Here is an 11562-nt window from a genome sequence, read left to right as displayed (position 1 = left end):
TGGATATGGTCTACTGGTATTCAGCATCCAGTCCTACTTCCTTCCATTGTGTCTTACTGTATTAATAAATCTGGAAAACTCAATTCTATATTTCACAGACTCCCTTGTAGCCAGGCTTCTGCATGAATCGCATTCACCAGCGTGGAGGCGTACATAAGGCAGAGACCATCTTCTTGCTGCTTTTCTGCCTTGAGCAGAGACATGGAGTATTTGCGAAGCATATTTCCAATGCTTAGTTTGCCCCTCTGGGGTGTTAAAAGTGCACCATGGTGACTCCCTGGTCCTTAGATGGTGTACTCCAGTGGCAGCCTTTGATAGCCCACCTTCTGAATTGTGCCAGAGGTAGGATTTCTTTGGGTTAGTCAGTTCTGTGATCTTCTGGCAATCATTCCTGTTTGTCCGGCCCTTCTAACAATATGGCAAGCACCTGATTCTCTGAATTCAAGACCTTTCCATTTTAATACCTAAAGGAGTTTCCAGCCCTGAACACCAATAGATACAACATGGTACCCCTCCTGGGCCTGAACTACAGGAGCACCAAGGTAAGTAGTATGCATTTTTGAAAAAGAATGATACTTGATGTATCCCTGTGAGTAGAGGTTTTCTGATGAATGTTGCCTAGACAACATTCTTTACTCAGCTGAGCCAGGGACAAAACAAGCAAATCCTTTCAGAACTTCACTCAGCAAAGAAGGAAGAATGTATCACGGCCAGGCCTAAGGGAGCCAGCATCAGGCTGCTCCCATCCCAACATCTTTGCTTCCTTCTGCTTGGCTGCACCTTGCCATGGGGCCTCCTCTGATGCCCTTGAACTCTCCAGGCTGATGCTAGGAGACTCTAGAGAATTCCTGTCAGACCACATGGACAAGGCCAAAGATTAGTCACCACCCACAGATACTCCTCAGAAACGACAAGCACAGCTTCTGTGTAATAAAGACAGGGAAAAGATGGGAGGATGGAGAATGATTAATGGCCCCTTCAGAGTTGACGGAAAGCAAGTGCGATGTGCATTTTCAGCACTGATATTTTCTCACACCACAACATTCTCACGTGGTAGCAACCTGGGACATCAAAACAACAGCCTTGCTTGGGGGAAGGCAGGGGGTTGGTGTTCCTCAGTTGTTTTGGAAGACAGCATGCGTTTCAGGAAGTGTCGCCATGGGTGGGGGGCGGGGGCATGGGCTCCCGTGGTGTTTGGCAAAGTTGGGATCTCTGGAAAGTCCAAAGGTGATATATTTAATAGGTGGCTTATTTTCTTTCATCTTCCTGGTAAGCGTCTAATCCCAAAGGCAGTTCTTAAAGCAAGACACAGTGGCTAAGAGGAAATGAACCCCCGGCAGACCCTGCTGCTGGAAACTGGGAGGGGAGAAAGGCTGAAACCCAGCAGCATGAGCTTCTGCTTCTGTAAGAAGAACTGACAGGAACACGAAGGAGCAGCTGATGGAGAGGAAGGGAACAAAGGAACAGAAGCCACAAAGCAGGAACCTATGAGCAGGATGCAGACAAAGGACCCATATCCGTGGGACGCCCACGGGGAAAAGGGAAGTGCTCCAGTGGAGCGAGATAAAGAGGCAGAGAGGGGGGCAGGACCTAGAAGGAAGGCATTTCAAAATGTGCCCTCTCCACAGTCACAACGGCTGCAAGGCTTCTGAATATTCGGAGTCTTGTTTGAAACAGTATGATTTTTTCCAAGACTAAAGCACACATAAATATCTGCTGCATACTTCCCCAGAACATATCAAAATGCCTAGAGGTAAAAAAAAAAAAAAAGAATTGTTAAGCTTTTTCTCTGATTATAAAAGTAACACATGTCCATTGTAGAAAATACAAGTATATAAGAAGGAACAAATACTTCATGCAGTCCCACCACCCAGATATTTAACTGCTGCTTTGCTATACCGTCCTGTGTGTGGATCTTTCAGGAAAATGAGACCTTCCAGTATATGAACTTGTATATGCACATCTCGTCACCTAAAATATTGTATTTTCCCAATATAGTCTTTAAAAACATGTCTTTGACTAAATTAGTATTCCTTGCATATAAATCTTTGGCAATTTTCCAAATTTTTCTTAGAATAAATCCCTAAAAGCTGAATTACTACATCAATGTAAATGTTTACTTCTAAAGCTCTTAATGCTTACTGCCAATTGTTTTACAAAACCTTTGCACCACTTTACATTCCGGCCACTTTGTATAAGGGTGCACTCAAACAACACTTTTTTGGCTTTTGCTTTAAAACAAAACAAAACAAAACAAAAACCAGCCAGTCTCAGTCAATGTGGTGCTATTGTGGAAACACAGGGAGAAGCCTGAAGTCTTACCCCTGCTTCTGTTATCTTTGGGAAAGTTAGTTCACCTTTGCATGTCTTAGTTATCTTTAGGGACACTTCAAGCTTTAACATTCTTTGAAACTGTTTTCTAAACTAAGAAAGATAACAAAAAGTGTCATATTTTATCCAATTAGTACAATATCAAAGATAAAATAGTATTAAATGAATGCATATATTATTGAAAATCTAATAAGCATCTGTGATTGGTAGAATTTAACACTCCTGAGAATAGTCACTAGAATATGCTATTAAGGGAGGACTTTGCATCTGTTTTATTCACTGTTACATAACCATGCCAAAATGCATGCTGGGAACATACTGGGAGCTTTATAAATATGTGTTGAATGCAAGAAATAATTCATGGGGGGATAATTTTATGAACTTAGGGTAGCCAACCAATGTAGCTGTTGGTGCCCCGCCAATATCCCTTTGGCCGACCTTAAGGTCATCCACAGCTTTGGTGGACAATTCCTGCACACACTGGCAAATTCTAGCCTCAGGCACCTGGGTCTCTCTGCCTGAGGACTTTATCTGGCCACAGTAGCATTCTCTGTCCATACAGGGCAAACCAGAAGTGCTAGGGAGCTAACATCCCCAGGAGTAACTCTCAAACAATGAGGGCTGGGAATTGGTAGATAAATACCCCAGCTTCCTCACCCCGCTGAGTAATGTTCTATAGGATCTTTCAGAGTATCCTCAATAGGACTGAGCCCAGTTGCCCACAGCAGTGACCTGTTCATCAACACACCCTCTTTTCCTTGCTCCCTCCCTTCAGCTTCCTGGGATCACCTTCCAAATCAACCACATGCACCTAAATCCTCATCTCAGTCTACTTTGGGGGGAACCCAAATACCAGAGTTGATGCTTGCAAAATTATAGGTGTATAATTTGCAAATATAACCTCCTTTTTACAAGGAACATACTCTCTCCATCATTTTAATTCCTGAAGGCAGGAAGTAGACTCCCAAATTCACTTAGAGGCAATGATGTAAGTGGGATTTTCTGAGTGTGTGTGTATGTCCCCAGAACAGCCTTGGTCTCAAGGCTGATTTGAGATCAGATGCCACGAAAAAGAGAAGGCAGCTAATAATTATGTTAGAGAAATGAAGAGTTAAATGTAGCTCTAAGTAGGAGAGGCATCAGAACCTATTCCCCTCTGCCCTGTGGAAGACCATGGCACCAGGATGCTAATTACCACACATCATCACCTCTGTGAGTTATTGGAATAAGGCAACCAAAGCTCATATTTTTCTGATTCCCCCTAGCTACTATCACAGTGCTGAACAAAAAGTGGTTCTTCAAGCAAGAGTCATTGGCTGTTTGAAACACTGGGTATTTGGGGACTACTATACAGCAAGTTTAGAAAACCCTATCCTTAAAAAAAAGGGGGGTGGGTGCCTGGGTGGCTCAGTTGGTTAAACCTCTGCCTTCAGCTCAGGTCATGATCCCAGGGTCCTGGGATTGAGCTCCATGTCAGGCCCCCTGCTAAGTGGAGAATCTGCTTCTCCCTTTGCCCCTCCCTACTGCTCATGCACTCTCACTCTCTCTCTCTCAAATAAATAAAATCCTTAAAAAAAAAGAAAGAAAACCCTGTATATCAGTAGGATTTTAGTTGTAAATGACAGAATCCATTCTAACCAGAAAAAAAATTTGAAGAATATAGACAGTCTCTGAAAGTCCAGAAAACCAGTTTAAGACTATGCAGTAAAGAACAATGCCACAAATTTCACCAAGAACTGGTCTGGTATAGACACACCCCTACCACCTCCTGGGCATCATCACAATAGCTGGCGCCACCCAACCATTCATGCCGACCCTCTGCTTCTCACTGCTGCTGGAAGCTGGTGGTGCCACCCTCACCCTCGTGGATTCCATACATTAACAACGGCCGCTTCCGGGTTAAACGCTAACTTCTGTGTGTTTGACTGGCTGAGCTCTGATCTCTACTGCAAAGGAGGTTGGGAGGATGAGAATCTTTCCCCCATTGTGGGGCATTCTCCAAATATAAGAAAGGTGTTCAGAGATGCTAGGTCAAAAAGGATCTCCACTGCACTTCCTCATCTGTCACTCTCCAGCACCCTCAGCCACTGCCATAATGCCAGGTCCCATCCCTGCTTCCCTGTGAGTTCCAACATACATTGGCCTAGTTGGAACCTCTTGACACAGGTTACCTAGTCAGAGAGCAGAGGTTAGAGGAAGAGCTTCAATGTGAATGAAATTCCCCTGGGGTTGGGGGGAGCTCTGTGACCAGGGCCCCTGCATGAGTTCAAGTACACATCTGTGCTACCACATACACCAGTGCTGTCCAATAAAAATATAGTTTCCTCTAAGATTTTGATGGATTTCTGTCTCACACTAAGGTCTTTCATCCACTTTGAGTTTATCTTTGTGTATGGCATGAGAGAATGGTCTAGTTTCATTCTTCTGTATGTAGCTGCCCAATTTTCCCAGCACCACTTATTGAAGAGACTGTCTTTTTTCCATTGGATATTTTTTCCTGGTTTATCAAAGATTCGTTGACCATAGAGTTGAGGGTCCATTTCTGGAGTCTCTATTCTGTTCCATCGGTCTATGTGTCTGTTTTTGTGCCAATACCATGCTGTCTTGGTGATCACAGCTTTGTAATATAGCTGGAAGTCAGGTAACGTGATGCTCCCAGCTTTGTTTTTCTTTTTCAACATTCCCTTGGCGATTCGGGGTCTTTTCTGGTTCTATACAAATTTTAGGATTGTTGGTTTCACTCATATGTGGAACATAAGGAATACCACGGAGGACCACAGCGGAAGGGAGGGAAAACTGAAGGGGTAGAAATCAGAGAGGGAGAGGAACCATGAGAGACTATGGACCTTGGGAAACAAGCTGAAAGTTTCAGAAGGGAGGGGGGTGGGGAGGTGGGGTAGCTAGGGGATGGGTATTAAGGAGGGCACGTGTTGTGATGAGCACTGGGTGTTAGATGCAACTAATGAATCACTGAACACTACATCAAAAAGTAATGTACTATACAGTGGCTAACTGAACATAATAAAAAAAATATAGTTTGAGCCACAGACACAAGCCACACATGTAATTTAAAATTTCCTTGTCAGTACATTTTAAAAAAAGACAAAAGAAACCAGTAAAATTCATTTTAATATTTTATTCAAACTAATGTATCCAAAATATTATCATTTCAACAGAAATCAATATAAACAAGTTTTGAATAGAATATAAGACCTTCTTTTATTTCATACTACCTCTTCAAAATCCATTATGATCTTTACACTCACAGTGCATCTCAGTCTGGACTGACCATGTTTCAAGTGTTCAAGAGCCACATGTGGCTGGTGGCTCCCATACTGGACGGTGCAGACACTCCCTTTGGGATGGTAATGCTCATGCTGTGTTTTCCTCCTCTTCAGCTGCAAGCCACCTGCCACACATGTTGTTGCAGCAACCCTTCAGAGAATGAATGTTTCTACACTGCACTGTAATTAAGAAGCACTGAGAAATTCTGTTTAGGAGTTGAGCAGAGTTGTGAAGTTTCTCGCTCATGGTTCTCAGTCATCCTGGCTCCCTGAGCAGTCTATGATCCTCTTCCCTCTCTACTCTTGTCTGCTGCTAATGGGCTAGGGACAAGGGGGAGGCAAATGAGGTACTCATTTCAGGTGTAAAATTTAAAGGATGTCAAAAAACTCAGTAATCATGGCACCTGGTTGGCTCAGTCAGTTAAGCGTCTGCCTTTGGCTCAGGTCATAATCCCAGGGTCCTGGGATTGGGTCCCACACTGGGCTCCCTGCTCAGTGGGGAGCCTGCTTCTCCCTCTCCTCCCTGCTCATGCTCTCTCTCACTATATCTGTGTGTGTCTCTCTCTAATAAATGAATAAAATCTTTTTTTAAAAAAACTCAGTAATAGGGGTGCCCAGGTGGCTCAGTCGTTAAGCATCTGCCTTCAGCTCAGGTCATGATCCCAGGGTCCTGGGATCGAGCCCTGCATCGGGCTCCCTGCTCCACGGGAAGCCTGCTTCTCCCTCTCCCACTCCCCCTGCTTGTGTTCCGTCTCTCGCTGTGTCTCTCTCTGTCACATAAATAAATAAAATCTTTAAAAAAAACAACTCAGTAATAAAAATAAATATTTTAATGCAGTATTTTTCAAATTAAAATTAATGCAAAAATGTCTATTCAGGTCCTCTGCCATTTTTCATTGGATTATTTTATTTTGGTGTTGAGTTGTAGGAGTTCTTAACATATTTTAGATATCAACCCATTATTCCATGCTCATGGACTGAAAACAAATATTGTTAAAATGTCTATGCTACCCAAACCAATCTACACATTTAATGCAATCCCCATGAAAATAACACTAGCATTTTTCACAGAGCTTGAACAAACCTCAGCATCAGGGAAATACAAATCAAAACCACAATGAGATACCACCTCATACCAGTCAGAATGTCTACAACGAAAAACTCAGGAAACAACAGATGTTGGTGAGGATGCAGAGAAAGGGGAACCCTCTTACACTGTTGGTGGGAATGCAAACTGGCGCAGCCACTCTGGAAAAAAAGAGATTCCTCTTAAAAATAGAGCTACCCTACGACCCAGCAATTGTACTACTAGGTATTTATCCAAAGGATACAAAAATAGTGATTCGAAGGGGCACCTGCACCCCAATGTTTATAGCAGCAAGGTCCACAATAGCCAAACTATGGAAAGAGCCCAGATGTCCATCGACAGATGAATGGATAAAGAAGTAGTAGTATGTATACACACACACACACACACACACACACACAATGGAATATTACTCAGCCACCAAAAAGAATGAAATCTTGCCATTTGCAACAATGTGGATGGAGCTAGAGAGTATTATGCTAAGTGAAATAAGTCAGAGAAAGACAAATACCATATGATTTCACTCATGTGGAATTTAAGAAACAAAACAGATGACGAAAGGGGAAGGGAAGGAAAAATAAGATGAAAACAGACAGAGGCAAACTATAAGAGACTCTTAACTCTAGGAAACAAACTGAGGGTTGCTGGAGGGGAGGAAGTGGGGGGAGAAGAGATAATTGGGTGACGGGCATTAAGGAGGGCACTTGATGAGCATTGGGTGTTACATGCAACTTATGAATCACTAAATTATACCCCTGAAACTAATAATATACTATATGTTAATGAAATTGAATTTAAATAAAAAATTTTTAAAAATAATTATCAAGATATATCATTTGCAAATACTTTCCCCCATTCAGTAGGTTGTCTTTTTGTTTTGTTGATGGTTTCCTTCACTGTAAAAACTTTTTGACTTGATGTAGTACCAATTATTAATTTTTGTTTTTGTTTCCCTAGCCTGAGGAGACAGATGCAGAAAAATATTGCTAAAGGTGATGTCCAAAAAGATCATTATTTATGTTTTCTTTTAGGAGTTTTATGGTTTCAAGTCTTAAATTTAGGTCTTTTTTTTAAGATTTTTATTTATTTGAAAGAGTGAGTGAGCACGGGCGAGGGGGAGGGGCAGAGGGAGAGGGAGAAGCGGACTCCCTGCTGTGCAGACAGCCCAATGCAGAGCTCGATCTCACAATCCTGAGATCATGACCTGAGCCAAAGGCAGCCACTTAACCAACTGAGCCACCCAGGCACCCCTTGATTACTACAGCTTTGTAATATTACCTTGAAATCTGGGACTGTAATACCTCCAGCTTTGTTCTTTCTCAAGATTGCTTTGGCTATTTGGGGTCTTTTTTGGTTCTATACAAATTTTAGGATTTTTTGGTTCTAGTTCTGTGAAATATACTATTGGTATTTTGATAGGGATTGCATTGAATCTGTAGATTGCTCTAGGTAGTATAGACATTTTAACAATAGTAATTCATCTAATCCATGATCATGTTATATCTTTCCATTTGTTTGTGTCATCTATATTTCTTTCATCAATGTCTTATAGTTTTCAGAGTATGAGTCTTTTACCTCTTTGGTTAAATTTACTCCTAGGGATGGGGTGGCTGAGTGATAGACTTTGGGGAGGGTATGTGCTATGGTGAGTGCTGTGAATTGTGTAAGACTGATGAATTACAGACCTGTACCTCTGAAACAAATAATACATTATATGTTAAAAAAAAAAGAAGAAGAAGAAGAAGATAGCAGGAGGGGAAGAATGAAAGGGGGGAAATCAGAAGAGGAGACGAACCATGAGAGACTATGGACTGTGAAAAACAAACTGAGGGCTCTAGAGGGGAGGGGGGTGGGGGAATGGGTTAGCCTGGTGATGGGTATTAAAGAGGGCACATTCTGCATGGAGCACTGGGTGTTCTATGCAAACAATGAAACATGGAACACTACATCAAAAACTAATGATGTAATGTATGGTGATTAACATAATAAAAAAAAATTACTCCTAGGTATTTTATTCTTTTTGCTACTACTGTAAATGGGGTTGTTTTCTTAATTTTCCTTTCTTCTGTTTCCTTGGTAGCATATAGAAATGCAACAAATTTCTGTATATTGATTTTGCATCCTGTCACTTTAATGAATTCATTTATTAGTTCTAACAGATTTTTCACAGAGTCTTTAAGATTTTCTCTATATAGTATCATGTCATCTGCAAATAGCCAACAGACACATGAAAAGATGCTCAACATCTCTAATCATTATAGAAATGCAAACTGAAACTGAACCGCACAGCAGTCAGAATGGCTAGTATCAAAAAGACAAGAAATAACAAGTGTTGGTGAAGATGTGGAAGAAAGGAACCCTTGTGCACTGTTGGTGAGAATGTAAATTGGTGCAACCACTGTGGAAAACATTATGGAGGATCCTCAAAACACTAAAAAGAGAAGTACCATGTAATCCAGTAATACTACTTCTGGGTATTTATCCCCCAAAATGAAAACACTAATTAGAAAAGATATATGGACCCCTGGAGGGAGGAGCAAGATGGCAGAGGAGTAGGAGACCTAAATTTCCTCTGGTCCCAGGAATTCAGCTAGATAGGGATCAAACCATTCTGAACACCTACAAACTCTACAGGAGATTGAAGAAAAGAATGGCAGCAACTCTCTGAACAGAAAAGCAACCACTTTCTGGAAGCAGGGACCCAACAAGCGGCAGATCCGGAGAGACTCCCCTTCCTCCCCAGGGAGGAGTGGCGCAGGAGTGCACCGCAGGAATCTGCTGGGTTTGGAGACTCCACACAGGGTCGGGTGCCAGAGATAGAAATGCTCAGTCACAGGCCAGATGAGCTCGGAGTGTGGCCAGAGACCAAGGAGATGGGAGTGACTGACAGCTTTTCTCTGGGGGTGCACTGAGGAGCGGGGCCCCGAGTTCTCGGCTCCTCTGGGGCAGAGACTGGGAGGCCGCCATTTTCATTCTCTTCCTCCAAAGCTGTACAGAGAGATTTCAGGGAACAAAGCTCCCGAGAGCAAACCTGAGCAGATTACCTAGCCTGGCCCCTGACAAGGGTGGTGCAATTCTGCCTCGGGCAAAGACATTTGAGAATCACTGCAACAGGCCCCTCCCCCAGAAGATCAGCAAGAACAGCCAGCCAAGACCAAGTTTACTGATCAATGAGAACGGCAGGACTCCAGCACTAAGGGAATACAGCACAAAGAATTCATGGCTTTTTTTCCCTGATTCTTTAGTCTTTCAAAGTTAATTTTTTAAATTTTCTTTATTTTTCTCTTTTTCTTTTTTTTTGAATTTTTCTTTTTCCTTTTTTCAACTGTCTTATCAATTCCTTTTTTTAAAATCTTTTTTTAAACGATTTTATTTATTTATTCATGAGAGACAGAGAGAAAGAGGCAGAGGCAGAGGAAGAGGGAGAAGCAGGTTTCCTGCAGAGGAGGGAGCGAGATGTGGGACTCGATCCCAGGACCCTGGGATCATGACCTGAGCCAAAGGCAGACACTTAACTGACTGAGCCACCCAGGCGCCCTAAAATCTTTTTTAATGTTCATTTTTAGAGTCATATTCTATCCCTTCATTGTAGGTAACCTTATTTTTTGTATATATATAAGTTTTGCTCTCTTTAAAACTTTGGGATACAGTTTCTTCTAACAAACCAAAATATACACTAAATGTCTAATGTATGGCTTTGTTCTACTCTCCTGCCTGATCACATTCTCTCCCTTTCTTATTTCTATTTTTTTAAACTTTTTCTTCTTTCTTTTTTCAACCAACTTATCTTATCAATTCCTTTTATAAAATCTTTTACAATTTTCATCTTTACAGTCATATCTCATCCCTGCATTGTATTTACCCTTATTTTTGTACATATATGTTTTTCTTTCTTTAAAATTTTGGGAGACACTTTCTTCTAACAGACCAAAACACACCCAAAATCTAGTGTGGCTGGGATCTATTCACCAGCCTGATCATATTCTTTTTTTTTTTCTTTCCCTTTCTTTTCCCCCAGTTTTGGGTCTCTTCTGATTTGTTTAGTGTATATTTTTCTGGGGTCATTGTTACCCTGTTAGCATTTTGTTCTCTCATTCATCTATTCTCCTCTGGACAAAATGACAACATGGGAAAAATCACCTCAAAACAAAAGAACAAAAGGAAGTACTGACTGCCAGGGACCCAATTAATACGGACATTAGTAAGATGTCGGAACTAGAATTCAGAATGACGATTATAAAGATACTAGTGGGGCTTGAAAAAAGCATGGAAGATACTAGAGAATCCCTTTCTGGAGAACTAAAAGAACTAAAATCTAACCAAGTCGAAATCAAAAGGGCTATTAATGAGGTGCAATCAAAAATGGAGGCTCTAACTGCTATGATAAATGAGGCAGAAGAGAGAATCAGTGATACAGAAGACCAAATGATGGAGACTAAAGAAGCTGAGAAAAAGAGAGATAAACAACTACTGGATCACGAGGGCAGAATTCAAGAGATAAGTGATACCATAAGACAAAACAATATTAGAATAATTGGGATCTCAGAAGAAGAAGAAAGACAGAGAGGGGCAGAAGGTATATGGGAGCAAATTATAACAGAGAACTTCCCTAATTTGGGGAAGGAAACAGGCATCAAAATCCAGGAGGCACAGAGAACCCCTCCCTCAAAATCAATAAAAATATGTCAACACCCCGACATCTAATAGTAAAACTTACAAGTCTCAGAGACAAAGAGAAAATCCTGAAAGCAGCTCGGGACAAGAGGTCTGTAACCTACAAGGGTAGAAACATTAGCTTGGAAGCAGACCTATCCACAGAGACCTGGCAGGCCAGAAAGGACTGGCAGGATATATTCAGAG

At 41.6% G+C, this 11562-nt stretch overlaps 1 pseudogene; it reads left to right on the top strand.

Annotated features, from left to right (window-relative positions):
* Positions 1-266: 266 nt before the first annotated feature.
* LOC102738589 (peptidyl-prolyl cis-trans isomerase FKBP3 pseudogene) overlaps positions 267-11562 on the top strand; it is a 58544-nt pseudogene continuing 47248 nt past the window's right edge.

This window comes from Leptonychotes weddellii, chromosome X (genome assembly GCF_054177405.1).
Source record: "Leptonychotes weddellii isolate Sample4059 chromosome X, ASM5417740v2, whole genome shotgun sequence".
In the NCBI taxonomy this organism is placed as follows: Eukaryota; Metazoa; Chordata; class Mammalia; order Carnivora; family Phocidae; genus Leptonychotes; species Leptonychotes weddellii.
This window is presented reverse-complemented; position numbering and strand designations above follow the sequence as displayed.